Source organism: Aethalodelphis obliquidens, unplaced genomic scaffold (genome assembly GCF_003676395.1).
Source record: "Aethalodelphis obliquidens isolate GAN/ISIS:26980383/991018 unplaced genomic scaffold, ASM367639v1 scaffold3, whole genome shotgun sequence".
Taxonomy (NCBI): Eukaryota; Metazoa; Chordata; class Mammalia; order Artiodactyla; family Delphinidae; genus Aethalodelphis; species Aethalodelphis obliquidens.
Window position 1 is genome coordinate 86,964,226 of NW_020837947.1, and position 15,561 is coordinate 86,979,786.

The window sequence follows — 15,561 nt, forward strand, 5'->3', positions numbered from 1 at the left end:
TTGCTGCGCTCTCCTCCATGGCTCCAAAGCTTCCTCCCCGCCAACCCCCATCTCCGCCGGTGAAAGGGCTTCCTAGTCTGTGGAAACTTTTCATCTTTCACATCTCCCTCCCAGAGGTGCAGGTCCAGTCCCTATACTTTTGTCTCTGTTTCTTCTTTTTTCTTTTGCCCTACCCATGTACATGGAGGAGTTTCTTGCCTTTTGGGATGTCTGAGGTCTTTTGCCAGCATTCAAAATGTTTTGTAGGAGTTGTTCCACATGTAGATGTAATTTTGATGTATTTGTGGGGGTGAAGGTGATCTCCATGTCTTATTCCTCTGCCTCCTCTCCTCTCCTCTTACTCCTTTCAAATAATTTTTTACTACATTTAGCCCTACATTTTTTTCTAATTGAATTAAATTAAAAATGTGTTTTTCCATGTTATTTTGGAGCTAAGTGTCATACCAAAGTACAATGTGAAACTATTAAAGTTAAATATTTGGTAGAAAATAAATAAATTTGCTTAGACTAAACATCTATGAAACCATTATAATTTTCCTTTTAACCAAGTATAAACGTGAATATTTTTATTTCTCTCAGTGTTCCACAGAATACACCTAGGATTACAATTGTGTAGAAGAAAGGGTTGGTAGATCTGGCATTCTACATTTGACTGAATCCCTGTTTAAGTATGCAACTTCAGGATAATCCATGATTTCTTTATCCATTGTACAGTTCTGTTTGTAAGGAGAAGTAACTCATTTAACTCGGCTATTTGTAATTAAACTGTTACAATATTTTGAGTGCGTTTGATCTTCAATATTTGATTTAATGGTTATAGATTTATTTAACAGCATGGAGAGTATAAATTCAGAATGTATGATGCAATTATTATAAATTAATTCCATCTTAGTTGACTTTTAAAAGCTGGAATTTAATACACTTATATAAAAGGGGAACCCTAGTTAATATACAATAAAATTATATGAGAATTACTTAAACTTAGGCTATAAATGTAAATTACATTCTTATTAGCATATAAAACTTTCAGTATTACTGTTGTCAAGATATTTAGGCATAGCCATAAAGCATAGTTACTGCTAGAGTTAATTTTTTGGAAAAATAAAAATGAGTTCATCTTTACTGTTTTCTGGTGGCACTGAAAATGTATTTAATTAGCTTCTTAAAAATAATTATGTGAAGAGGTGATTAAGATATGGTCATTATCATCATTGCCTAAAATTTTATCTCACACACACATATAGCAATATATGCATGTGCACATGTACAGGTATATGTAGCTCATGAAACATACACAAGAATTGCTCAATATGTTAATATAAACATTTAAATCAACTCTGATACTTGATAATTACATAAATTAGCATCTATTTTAAAAGAAATACCCATATGAGGCCTTCGAGATCACAAGGTTTTAAGGGTGCTGAAATTTACTAGCAAGATTCCATAACAAATTTTTAGCAGAAATTGAGGAATTGAACATAAATACCTCATATAAAATTAAATAGACATTTAAGATTAAATACATAATCATTAATGCACTTAAACAAAGCATTCCTATTTACGTACTTTTACAAATGAATCTACAGGCTTAGTCAAGATATTTTCTTATTCATATTGAAAGTGAGACTATATTTTACTGATCAACTGAAGAGTGGAAAATTGTCCAAATCTGTGTACAATTTTAAAAAAGAAATACTGCCTTTATGTTTATGTTATAACAAAATGTGCAGTCAAAATGCATTATGCTAAGTACTAATTTACATTTCAATTTTGTTTTCAAGTATTATTTTCATAGCTATAACTAATTCATCTAAAAGTAATGGAAAATCAAGCAGCAGTCATCTCTTGAGCTATAGATTCTGAAGACCTATTTGGAAAATAAAAAGGAACAAACAAATCTATTACTGTAGAGAAAATGTTCAAATATAATTTAAAGATGGAACAGCCTTGCACTTATTTGTAATGTGCAAGGCAAAATTTGTGAACCTCAGATATTTGTGACTACTTCTTATTTTTGTGAATAAAACTTTCCACACTTCTGCTTTTCTTACCTAATCTGTGTTCCCTTTTCTATTTTTCTCATTCTCCTGCCCCTTTCGTATCCTAAGTTTGAGTCTCTCTATAGCCCTTGCTTTGACAATCATATCCACTCCTGCAAATTCTATCATAAATGTTGTGAAAATGTTTTACTCATCAGGGTTAAACTGAACCTGACTCTGAAAGCAGTTACTCATAGAACCAGCAGGATTGCTGGAGAAGCAGCTCTTTGCAAAAGAAGACAAGATAGGCAAAACCTTGACACAAGAACATTTACTTGGGATGTCATCACTAGCCCTGCCACAGTTAGACACTAGTGTAATGTAGTCAGTCTGATACTATCTCAGACCCTCTGCCTTTGGCATATTCTCTCAAGATGTTAGTATCATTCAGGAGCATTCAGTTGGCCATGCTTCGGTCACATGGCCATGCTCCAGCTCTCTAGGATGGGTAAAAGAAAGGTCTTCATTCTCTCAAGATAGGTGGTGCCACGTAGCCTCCTAAGTTTCTATCTACTTGTTACTTGTTTCCCCCTGGACTTCCTAATTAGCATTGAAATTCATCATCTTATATAGATAACAAATTTCCCAATGATTTTTTTTTTTCTTCTGACATCTTGATCTTCACTCACACCTGAGTTTACATATTGATGAGGAGTCCAGAAGAAAGCACTCGTCTGGCCAGAGAGATCAGAAGCGTGAGCGAGCTCCAACCATGGGCTGTGCTCTCATGGGAGAAGCACCACTCTATTCATGGAGATAGTTTTATGCAAATTCTTGGGGAGAAAGATTCAGTGTAAGGTATGTTAAAAGTCATCATAATTCTTTCTCTTAAGAATGTTCTTTCTAAAGCACAGCAGCAATCACACTACTTTCTGTTTTAAGACCTTAATTGTTCATCTGTTACCACTGTAGAATAAAATTATAGTCTTTCTCATTGGATTGAAAGTCCCACAAGATTTATCTTTCACTGACCATTACAATTTCACTTAGTGCTAATCAAAATTCTTCATCTTTAAGCATACCAGAAATTTACATGGATCACAACATTTACTGAAGTGATACCTTTCTTCACAATGTGCCCTCCAACTACATAGTTATCTCAATTGTTCTTATAAATATCCTATAATATTCATGAAGATTTAAGGCCTTTCTTGGTTGCCTTGACCTGAGGAATTGTCTTCAGAGATATCTATTAGTGATCCATTAGCTGTCCATTATTTATTTTCCATTTAGCACTCACCCATTTGTTATAGGGACAGTGAAAATATTTTTTTCTTATTTTCTGCTCAGTTTATCATACATAGAGTAGATGATACAATTTTATGTTTCAAAATTCAAAAGTAAGTAAATACTTTTCTTGCTGTGTAAGATACTAATTTATCATTTCAATTTTCATAGAATATAAGTTTAAAATATAAAAGTGAGTTGTTTAATGAAGAATGGCAAAATATTTTGATAAAGAAAAGAAAAAAAGTATGTCAATGATAGTTTTACCAATTTTACATTATCTTGGGTAGAGAACAGAATAGCTCACATATAGCTAACACATTTTTAATTCAATTATATACTCTTTCATGAAATTTCATATTGCTTATCATAAAAATGTCTACCTGGCTATTTTATAATTAAAATTAAATTGAATTCCCTAATGGGTTTTAGATTCATAAGCATCTTATAGTAAAACTATATCAAAGTATTTCTATAAAAGTATAAGTAGAAAAAAATATAATATGTAGGGATATTTGGGTCAGTCTTACTCAGATTTCTTTTTTTCCTTTAAGTAGAATCAAAGTAACAGTACTAGGAGTTATATATCTATTGTTTTTTCAAGGTGTCTCTAATTTTCAGAAACATTACAAAAAGGTAACAAAACCATGCACAAGTATAATAATTGAGAGTACATCAAGAGTGTTTTATTATTATTATTGATAGAGCTACTTCACACATCATTTTGGAATGATTTAAACATGAAAAGCCTTTGTATTCTAAAAATTTATTGACATGTAAATCTAGAGTGTCTGCACTCTTACTTCTATTTTTGTTGTTTTTCCTGGGCAAATCCCTATGCCTGTCCTTGCTGCCTTCTCTTTCAATCTTTTTACAATCTTTAAACCTCTTCTATATATTTGCTCCATCTATTATGACCTATCATCTCTTTGCCTTTTTTCTTCTCATTTACCTGAAGTATCTCAGATCAATTAACATACCAGTCTTCAGCCTGCATCTCACTGAAACCACTGATCTTCTCATTTCCTTTCCAGGCCTTCCTATTCCCCCCTAAACCTCGACACAGGGAAGCCTCCCCAAGATGATTGTCATAGGCAACTTTCTCTGAGAGCATCACCATCTTCATTCTCAAAATCAGTGACCTTCCTCAGCCACATTTCCTTTAATCTTGCTACAGTGTTTACTGCCCTTCTTCTCCCCTACTTCTTAAATGTGTTGCCTACTCTGGTTGTTACTTTCCTTTCTAAATCCCCCTCCTATCTTTCTGAGCATTATTTGTTGTTGACGTTTTGCATAGAATACCCTCTGACAGAATGAAATATATCCTAACTCTTTAGAATTTCATTATAAATACAGGTCTTGGTTACAACCAGTAGAACCCAACGCTAGGTAATTTAGTAAATGCACACATACATACTACATGTGCACACACATATGTGTGTGTATGCACACATGTATGTGCATATATGTATGTATGCATAAATGTGTATATGTATAGACATACACTAAGGGGCTTTTATCAAAAAGATATTGAGGGGCTTCCCTGGTGGTGCAGTGGTTGAGAGTCCTCCTGCCAATGCAGGGGACACGGGCTCATGCCCCAGTCCAGGAAGATCCCACATGCCGCAGAGCAGCTGAGCCTGTGAGCCATGGCCACTGAGCCTGCGCATCCAAAGCCTGTGCTCTGCAACAGGAGAGGCCACAACAGTGAGAGGCCTATGTACTGAAAAAAAAACAAAAAAGATGTTGAGGAAAAAACTGAAGAGATTTCAGAAAGGACACGTTTCAGAAAGGTCAGCAGTAGCAGAACTAATGATGGTGTTTAGGTGCTGCCATTCCCATGGGCATGTTCCAAATATTCCTTGGTTTATATCTTTTAGCTGAAGATGCAAACTTTAGGAAGCTAGCATCTGATTTGCACAGATGGGGTCAGGAAAGGTGGTACAGCTTAACACTACTGAAAATTTATTGTGTAAGTGCTAAGTGCCAAAAACAAAATTCACATATTATTAGAGAAAAAGGAGCAGTAGATACAGGGAAGGCAGAAAGAGCAGATATCCACTGTTTGTGCCTTTCCTTGTCCTCTCAGAAAGCTCCCTGGCTCTGAGGGAGCTGGCAGAGAGAGGGAGACCAGGGCAGCTGACTGGTGCAGTGTTTATGTCCTGCACGTCCAAAACCCAATCTTGTATATCCTTCCAGCTCTAATCAGTGGCACACCATCTATTTGTCTAAAAAGAGGAAATGATAGTGATAGTCTGATATTGGAACTCAATTACTAAATACATTGAACTAAAACATGAAGAAATAATATATCCCCAGAGCCCTTTTAATTGAGTACTACTCTTTGTCCTAAATCATCCTGAGATAGTGAGACACATTCACAGACCAATAAGAAGGAAGTAAACAAATCAATGTTTTTGTTATAAGGACTCCTCCATTCGGATCAGATGTTCAGCTTTTTGATAAGTATGTATGTACATACAGTTGTAGTGACTTTCTCTTCTGTTTCTTGGAATCTTGAGTTTCAGCTACATTATGATCTTAACTGGACAAAACAAACAGTTTTATATAAATAACTATTGTTGATTTGCAGAGATGATTATTTTTTATTTGTACAGGATTCTTTTTGCCTACTACGTAACATAGTTCAGACCTTTAAAATCAACCGTTAATATCCCTTATCATTGCTACTCGTAATTAGAAAAAGGCTTAGCAGGAGAGAAGAAAGAAGACGGAGCAGATATGGCGGAAGCATCACCTAAGGAGAGTGGGGTCTGGATGTCCTGGACACTCAGGCTTCCCTGAGTGGGCAGTCAAGTGGTGCCTGGGGTACACGGGCTCCCCTTGCTCAGTGGGTTCTGACTCTGGCATATTTTAGAACTAATCATTAATGCTTTCTTTCTGTTGACACATATAGGAAAGAGATTTAGATTCATAAATTGAGACCAAAGCAAAATTGAAGATCAGATGAATTTCCCCCCTGATATAAGCAAGCATTTGACCTATATTTTGGTATTTTGCAAGTAAATACTTAAAATTTCAATATGAATTTTGATTTTATAACATAATAAGATATAAAACATTTACTTTTGGTGCAGTGCACTAATAATCACCTTTGTAATCCAATTTTTCACAGAAGTGTTTTTGATTTTATTAAATAGTTGTTTTTAAAATGAAGTCTGTCTCTTTCAGTATTGTATAATCTTTTCAGGTATATCTTTCTTTTTTATTGGAGTATAATTGCTTTACAGTGTTGTGTTAGTCTCTGCTGTACAATGAAGTGAAGCAGCTATATATATACATATATCCCGTCCCTCTTGGACCTCCATTCCCCCCCAGTCCCACCCATCCAGGTCATCACAGGGCACCGAGTTGAGCTCCCTGTTGTATACAGCAGGTTCCCACTAGCTATCTATTTTATACACGGTAGTGTATTTATGTCAAACCTAATCTCCCAATCTGTCCCACCCTCCCCTTGCCCTGCCCCATGTCCACACATACATTCTCTATGTCTGCATTTCTATTCCTGCCCAGCAAATAGGTTCATCTGTACCACTTTTGTAGATTCCACGTATATACTTTAATATATGGTATTTGTTTTTCTCTTTCTGACTTACTTCACCCTGTATGACAGACTCTAGGTCCAACCACACCTCTACAAATAACCCAATTTCGTATATTTCTAAGGCTGAGTATTATTCCATTATATATATGTACCACATCTTCTTTATCCATTCATCTCTTGATGGACATTTAGTTTGTTTCTGTGTCCTGGCTATTGTAAATAGTGCTTCAATGAACATTGGGCTGCATGTGACTTTTTGAATTATGGTTTTCTCAGGGTATATGCCCAGTAGTGGGATTGCTGGGTCATATGGTAGTTCTATTTTTAGTTTTTTAAGGAACCTCATTCCTGTTCCTCACAGTGACTGTATCAATTTACATCCCCACCAACAATGCAAGAGGGTTCCCTTTTCTCCACACCTTCTCCAGCGTTTATTGTTTGTAGAGCTTTCGATGATGGCCATTCTGATCGGTGTGAGGTGATACCTCATTGTAGTTTTGATTTGCATTTCTCTAATAATAAGTAATGCTGAGCAGCTTTTCATGTGCCTCTTGGCCATCTGTATGTCTTCTTTGGAGAAATGTCTATTTAGGTCTCAAAATGGATTAAATACCTAAATATAAGACCAGACACTCTAAAACTCTTAGAGGAAAACATAGGAAAAACACTCTTTGACATAAATTACAGCAAGATCTTTTATGATCCATCTCCTTGAGTAGTGAAAATAAAAACAAAAATAAGCAAATGGGACCTAATTAAACTTAAAATATTTTGCACAGCAAAGGAAACCATGAACAAGACAAAAAGACAACCCTCAGAATGGGAGAAAATATTTGCAAATGAAGCAACAAAGGATTAATCTCCAAAATATACAAACAGCTCATGCAGCTCGATATCAAAAAAAAAAAAAAAAAATCAGACAACCCAAACAAGTATATCTTTATCTTCTTAAGGAAAAATGGAAAGAAAAGCATTCATAAATGAATTATGTTCTATAATTTTAAGAGTTTCATATATATCAAAAATAAAAGAATTCAGATTGTAAAATGTAATATTAACATTTTCACTAAGAATTTCGCTCTTTCATGTTATGAATATGTCTTCAATGTACATGATATACATGATAACCTGAATTTTCATTAACATTTGATAAACTAACATAGTGCCTGAAAATTAGTCATGAACATTTTCTTTGAAAAATATCCTGTTCATGAAATTGCCTGTGGATTTTATATCATTGTATGATATTCTCCCCTCTGTACTTTTTGTAGATGTAAATAATTTGAATGCCTTTGTCTTTCCCAAGTTTATTTCAAGCAGACTTCAAATTATCACTACCAGTATGCAAACACTTACTGCGAGACTGAATTTCCTACCCGGTAAATTTGAATATCAATTATAGAATTTAGGAGAACCAAATAATAAAGTGAAGGAGAAAAAATATTGATTCTCAGTATTCATTGAAAACAGTAATGCCCTTATCAAAATTTGTGAGGTAGAAGGGAATTAGACACACCAGTCTTCATAAATTGACTTAGCTTTTGCCTATGTCATTTCAAAACTAGCACTAACAAAAAGTTTGCAATTATGTTTTTCTTTTCTATTATGTGCAATTATTAAAAATATCACATATGTATGTAACAGTTACCATTCTAGAGCAGAACAATAGCCATCTGTTCATGATTAGTTTTTGTGATATAAAGTTGCTCTTGAGAAGGACTCAGCCTTCCTTGATATATATAGTTGCAAACTACGCTGTCACCACAGAGAAATTATTTCACACCATATTATATTCACTAGTGTGCACCCTGTAGAATGGGAATTGATTATTTTAATGTAGCCATGATGACAGTCTATATTTTCTAATCTCATCAAATCCATTGGATACAATCAAGGTTTGTTTCCATAGCAACCACGAGTGAAAGGAAGAACTACAGTACAGGTATATCCTGCACTTCAAAGAAGATGAAATTTCAAAAATCGGGGGGGGCTAGGTGAATTCTGGGAGGAGGGGATTCTGATTCAATAGCCACCAAGAAGTGTCTATGAATCTTTGACCAAGGACTACACTTTAAATAATTTGCTACACTTTCAGGCAGACAAATCATGAAGAAGCAATAACTTCCAGGATAAAATTTGACTGTTCCAGGAAACAGTGCGTTCAAATTTCCTACAAGGCTGAAAAACGTTTTTAAATCTAAAATTTGAAGATGATAGAATAACCATGACGGTTTAAAAATAATCAGGCTAAGGTCTTGCCGCTGCTCTGTAATTGTGAAACTGTAATTTTTATAATTTACAATTTCTGTAACTTAAAAAGAAAACTCATTTAAAACCAACATTCTTATTATTTTCAAGTTGCCAGAACAAAAATTTGCAGCCTCTTTCCACAGGAGGGAGTAAAGATGAGTTATGTAAGAGAGACAGAAGAAATTATATCTTATTGATCCATTCTGAGAAGGTAACAAAGACCTGCCTAGAGAATAACATAGAAAAAAGTTGTAAACTCTGGAAAAAAAGCAGGAGAACAGCAATTGCTGAATAGCAATGCTTAATCTAAAGATAATAATAAGGAAATTAACTCTTTTTCCCTGAAGACCCAGTTAAGTCCCTCTAGTATTGATGAGAAGAGAGGCTTGAAGTAGAGCCAGGGTAGCAATTGAAAATCGACACTGCATCACTGATCGCCTAAGCCTGAATGTGATGTAATGTAATCCGCAGAAACAAAAGCTCTTTGGGGTCCTCAATAACTTTTAACAGCATAAGAAAGTTCTGAGATCAACAGGATTGAAAGCCATTAGTCTGTGGTATTAAATCTTCTAAAAATACAGCAACAACTTGAGCCCAAGCCTACAGAAAATGAATAAAGAGAGAAGACATCGTGCCAGTCACATCATTTTAGGGCTTGAATAAAAATTAGAGCTTATTTTTCTATACAGAACTAATTTAGGGATGAGGAAACTGAGACCTAAAGCATGAACAACTACCTAGAATTTTACATTGGAAAAAGCACCCATTGTTCTTGACCCTAAAGCAATGCTCTTTCAGTTATTCTACATTGCTTTATTTAAAATGTATATTTTTTATTTAGCTTTAAATCATCAATATTACATTGTTTTAATCAATATGAGTGACTAAAGGCAAGAATTTTCTTGTTTATTTTTGTAACATTTCACAGTTTTTTTCAGATATATGTTTCTTTCTTTCATTTACAAAAATATTTTAAAAAGCAAGATAGAACACATATTTTTTTGTTATACACCCAATTGCATTAAGTTGCCACTAGTTGCACCTCTGCTAACATTATAACATATGGATGGACATTCAGAATGTTAGACACTCAAACTACTAGAGTAGTAGTAAGCATAATCCAGCCAGTAGTAAGCATAATCTAACCATAACCTAATCTTCAGTAAGGATAGAAAAACACCAATCCTATTCAGGAATGGTTTCAAGTGTGAAAAAACCTTCACATTCCTTTACCACTTTATGTAAAGATGAGTCCTTTCCTTCTGGCCTCTTTATTTGTGGTAGCAGCTCTTCATTATTTTTTTAAAAAAAGCAAAACAAAACAAAGCAAGCTCATTGTTATAGAAACCTGACCCCAATAAAATTATGTAGAGAATTGACCGGTAACTTTTTTTTCTAAATTTGGAGATAAAGGAAAGAACGGGGATCCTTTCCCTCCCTGAGTTTCTATGTATTTGTTGTCCTCACTTGAGTCTCCATGTTTTAGAATCATTTAGTCCAACCCTTACCCAGTTGATTTTCATCTCTAAGAAACAAGATGTTTTCAATTTGAAAAAAAAAAAAAAAAAAGACTATGATATAGACAGTCTCTTATTATGGTCTTCATATGGAAATCAAATTTCAGTCCCCTCTCCAACTTCACCAGAAACTTCCTTGTATGATAGACGGTCTCTTCTACTTTGTGTGTGTGTATTTATGGGATGGATAATTTGAACAATTAGATAGACAATTTTTTTGAAGGTTATTTTGAAGTGTTGAAACTATTGCTTCTCACTGGTATACAATACATCTATGAAGACTTCAGTTTCTCCTCTCATCAGTTTTTACTCAAATATTTCCCTTAAATAAGATAATTTTCTATTATGTTTCTCATTTAAAACATCTTGTATAGGAAGATTCACGTCCAAATATTTTTTGGTAAGAAGATAAGTGATCACTTTGTTTACCAGTACCAGTTTATCATTTAAAAAAGGTTTAATTTAATTGAATTTTCTGTAATACTACTTGAATTAGAAAACTTTAATAAAATTCTAAAGGTCTTTCATGTTCAAGAGAAAGAACCTAGTCTTAACAGGATTGCCTTCACAATTAATGTACTAGCTATGAATTCAGCCTTGAACTTTCTATGTGAAGTAAGGTTGGGATCACAGGAAAAGAGGAGGCACTTTTTTTTTTTTATCTGAGTAAACTTTATTAAAGTTACTTTTCCAAAAAATATATCAGTACGTTTGGTAATGTAGCAACAAACTTGGGCTCAAACACCTTTGAAATTTTAAAAGTAATCTTCAATGATGTTGATCAGGAAATTCTTTCCTTGGTGGGATTACTTCCCCAGTTTCCAGAATTGTATCACCTAAAAATATTCTTGGCTTTCTTTCAACGATGGCATATGGTTTTGTATTCACATGATATTTGAGATAATAATGAATAATCCAGACAGGGGCCAGTACATGAGTACAAGCAAAGATGCTGTGTCGGTACGTCTTATAGATCATGTTCTTCCAGGGGGCCCCGTCCTGCAAAAACTTATTCCAGAATTGCTTCATAGGCCACGCCCTCCGCCTGGGCAGCAGCGGTTCACCCGGTGGCTCAGCTCTTGATCCTTCAGCCGTCGCCTTCGCAGCTCTCGCAGCTGTTGCGGCCGCAGTTTCTCGTGGGACGTACACCCTGTCGCTGCTGATACCAAGGCGTGCCCCCGAGCTAGTGTCTTGTCACGCTAGCTCCCGCTCTGCAAAGCGACCTTGCAGGATGCCAGGGAGCAGCACACCGATATAGAGGGAGTGCTTTTATCGAAGCTGAATGTAATTTCCATGTTATGTCCAGGTTTCACAGGTTTATAAAAAAGGAGATGTTTAAACACATAACAATAAAATTATATAGTAGAATCTGTGAAATAATGAACACAGTTAAGTATTATATCCCTAACTCTATTTGCAGAAATTAAATGAATATCTTCTTATTCATTGTGTCCAAATATTTTTGTATCTTTAGTATGCTTATTCCAATGGAGTCAGAAAGCAAACTGGGACGAGGCAGGGGTACCATCTTGCTTCAATCTCCTTCTCCAGTTTCAGCTCGTAGCCTAAGATACTTCTCTCTTTACAAGTTGGTGGGCAGCATAAGGAATACTCTTTCCACAGCTTTCACTTCATTGTCCATACTGATGCTTTTTCCTCCATTTTGGTAGGTAAAATTGATCAGAATCTGGCATTCATTGGCATGAATTAGCTTTCATTCTGCATGGTACAGGTCAATGCTTACACACGTCATGCATGCACCCATCCGTCTTTGTTTTTTCTCTTGGACATGACAATCTTCACATACAACTGCCCTTGTGCCCCTAGTCTCCAGGCAGGAGGACTTTCTGGGCAAGTTATACTCCCAGGCAGGCTGCATGGCAAGGATGAGATGAATTTGGGGGTGAGACACTATTTTCCAGCTTTTCTACCTTCAACTTGAAGGTAAGTAGAATGCACTGAGTCTGGTTATCATGAATTAAAGATGGGAGGTCAGAGATATGGCTGTGATCTCTGATAATGTTTTCTGGCTTTGTCTGGAAACCTAGCACTGCAATAGAGCCTATACTTGGATGTCTTTTTTTCTATTGATATTCCACTAGTGTTTAATAAAGACAGAAGGTAAGAGGAATATGTGATTGGACCCCTAATATCTAACCAATTTTAAAAATCAGTTAAAATTTAAATTACTATTAAGTGATGTAGAAGTCTAATTTGTTCAGATTAAAATATGTCCATGGCATTTTAAAACATATCATAATCAGAAGTTATTTTGGTTTTGAAAATCTGACAGCATACAGTTTTCTCTTTGCCTCGAGTAACAGGAAAATAAACAATAGAACTAATATTTCCAATTTATATCTAGTGAACATTTTGATGTATAGAATAACATTATATGTGCATTGATTCTTGGTCTATTTTGACCTTAATGGAAAGAAAATAGGAATTTCCCTTTCCAATATGTAGTTGCTATTACGGTTTCTTCAGTTAACTCATTTGTGTGTTAGAAAGCCTAATTATTGTGAGACTTGATACAAAGCAGTCAATATACCTGCTGTCCTGTGTGGTCTGAGCAGTATTAAATGGGTTTCTAGTAAATTACTGCTCATCAAACACAGACATCATTGTGGATCTGGCATTTCAGAGCTTCCATATTGCCAATCTGGAAAAACAACACTAAATTCTTCATATAAGAGTTAAATAATGAACAGACAAGAGGAAGGCAAATATGATTTTAAAAACCATAAACTCAATCTTTCCAGTTCAAATCAATTGTGAGGTGACATCATGTGTGTTTAGGGCTGTATTGCTAAATCACGTGGCTTTAGGAAGCTAATGTTTGATCCTGTTACTTTAAATATATACAAGATCCTGTCACCAAAACCATATCTTCCCTGTTAGATTTCAGCCTCATAAATACTTTGGGAATGAGGAGAAATAATTTTTAAAAAGTGGCAAATCTCCACTTAGGTTGTCCTAAATGAGACCAATTCAGTAATGAAATAAAATTATTAAAGTAATCAGGACATTGCCCACTTTATTTTAAAACATCTTAAAAACAGAGGTTAGCTTCACAGTGACAGAAGACACTCAGCTCATCTCTCCTTTTCCATCTACAACCAGTAGAATGGAAATAACTCTGCCCAACACACCATGATGCTGAGGAAGCCACACATCTGTGCATCTGAAGGTGAGTGGACTGGAACGTAGAAGAGGTGGTGCCCGCTGGGCCTCGATCCTGGCCTTCTGGCCGCAGCACCGGATCCCCAAACCCCAAAGACTTGCTATCAGAAGGGAAGAGGCACACGTGACTCTGGCCTCTGGGTCCCAGCACCCATGGCCATGGGGACCTGGACAGCAGCAGCAGGACCACGACCCTGGTCCCTTTCGCCGGGATGGTGCCTATGACTTTGAACCCCCATTGCAGTGGTGGTGCCGGAGAAGGAGACCCTGAACACAGTGGAGGCCCGTGCTATTCCAGTGCACCCAGGGGTGATGCTGGAGACAGCAGTGTCACCAGGAGAAGCAAGACACCAGGAACCCTGGAGGCACAAGTACTGATGATGAGGGCACCAGAGACACCTCAGGCAGAGGTGAACGAGGGTGGACTGTGCTGCTTCTCAAATAAACCAGAGGAAGCGCAGGGAAGAGAAACTGAAAAAGTGTGCTACAGTGCCACCTACTGATACACTAAAGAAAGGCCTCTCATTACCAACATGCTGAACTGCTTAAATCAAAGTTTAAAAAGCATTACCTAAAAGATAGGTGTTCACTACTTCAGATGTACAAGAAGAGGAGCAGCTAAATAAGCATCACACAAAAAGCATGATAACATGATAACACAAGAAGAAAATGACAATTCTGCCAGAAGCCAAAATTAAAGTCACAGAAGATTGTGATCTGATAGAGAATTCAAAATGGCTGTCATGAAGAAACTCAGTGAGTTACGAGAACGCTCAGAAAGACAGTTTAATGAGCTCAGGGATAAAACTAATGAGCAGAAGGAATACTCTACCAAAGAGAGTGAAACTCTAAAAAAGAACCAAACAGAAATTCTGAAGCTGAAGAATTCAAAAAATAAGACAAAGAATGCATTAGAAAACATTGGCAATAGAGCAGACCATATGGAAGAGAGAATTAATGAGTTTAAAGATAGAAATCTAGAAATGATACAGGGTGAAGAGGAAAGAGAACCAAGGTTCTTTGTTAAAATGAAAAAAAATTATTTGAGAACCACCCAACTCTATTAGGAAAGGCAACCTTAGGGTAATGGGTATCCCAGAAGAAAAAAGAGAGAGAGAAGGAAGCAAAGATTTATTTAAAGAAATAATAGCTGAGAACTTCCCAAACCTAGGAAGGAGCTAGATATACAAGCTAGCTACATGAAGCTAAGAGAACTCTTAATTACCTCAACACAAAAAGATCTTTTTCAAGACACACTGTATTAAAGCTGTCATAAGTCTATGATAAAGAATTTTAAAAGCAGCCAGGAAAAAAAGGACAGTAACCTACAAAGGACCCCCATATCAGACAATCGGCAGACTTCTCAGCAGAAACCCTACAGGCCAGGAGAGAATGGAATGACCTTCTCAAAATATTGAAAGACAAAAATTATCATCCAAGAATACTCTCCAGCAAAGTTACCCTTCAGATATGAAGGGAAAATAAAGACCTTCTAGGACAAACAAAAGCTGAAAGAGCGCATTACCACTAGACCTGCTTTACAGGAAATGTTGAAAGGAGCTCTTCAACCTGAAATGAAAGGCAAAAATGCACAAAACTTTGAGTAAGCTGATAAATAGACATTCAGAATGAGAAAACTGCAACTTTAATCAGGATAGATTGTTAAACATTTAATTACAGGATAAAAATTGAAGAGGAGAAAAGCAGTAAGATTAATTATAGTACTTCAATTTGATAATGAACTTACAACATTAAAAAAAGGTAATTTGAGACCAAA

The 15,561-nt window shown here is 35.7% G+C and overlaps 1 protein-coding gene and 1 pseudogene across 1 annotated transcript in view; one reads left to right on the forward strand and one right to left on the reverse strand.

The window, feature by feature from the left end:
- Positions 1-15,561, forward strand: part of EYS (EGF-like photoreceptor maintenance factor) — a 1,677,823-nt gene that overhangs the window by 875,123 nt on the left and 787,139 nt on the right. The window lies entirely within an intron of this gene.
- Positions 11,329-12,354, reverse strand: LOC113606220 (NADH dehydrogenase [ubiquinone] 1 beta subcomplex subunit 6 pseudogene; annotated as a pseudogene).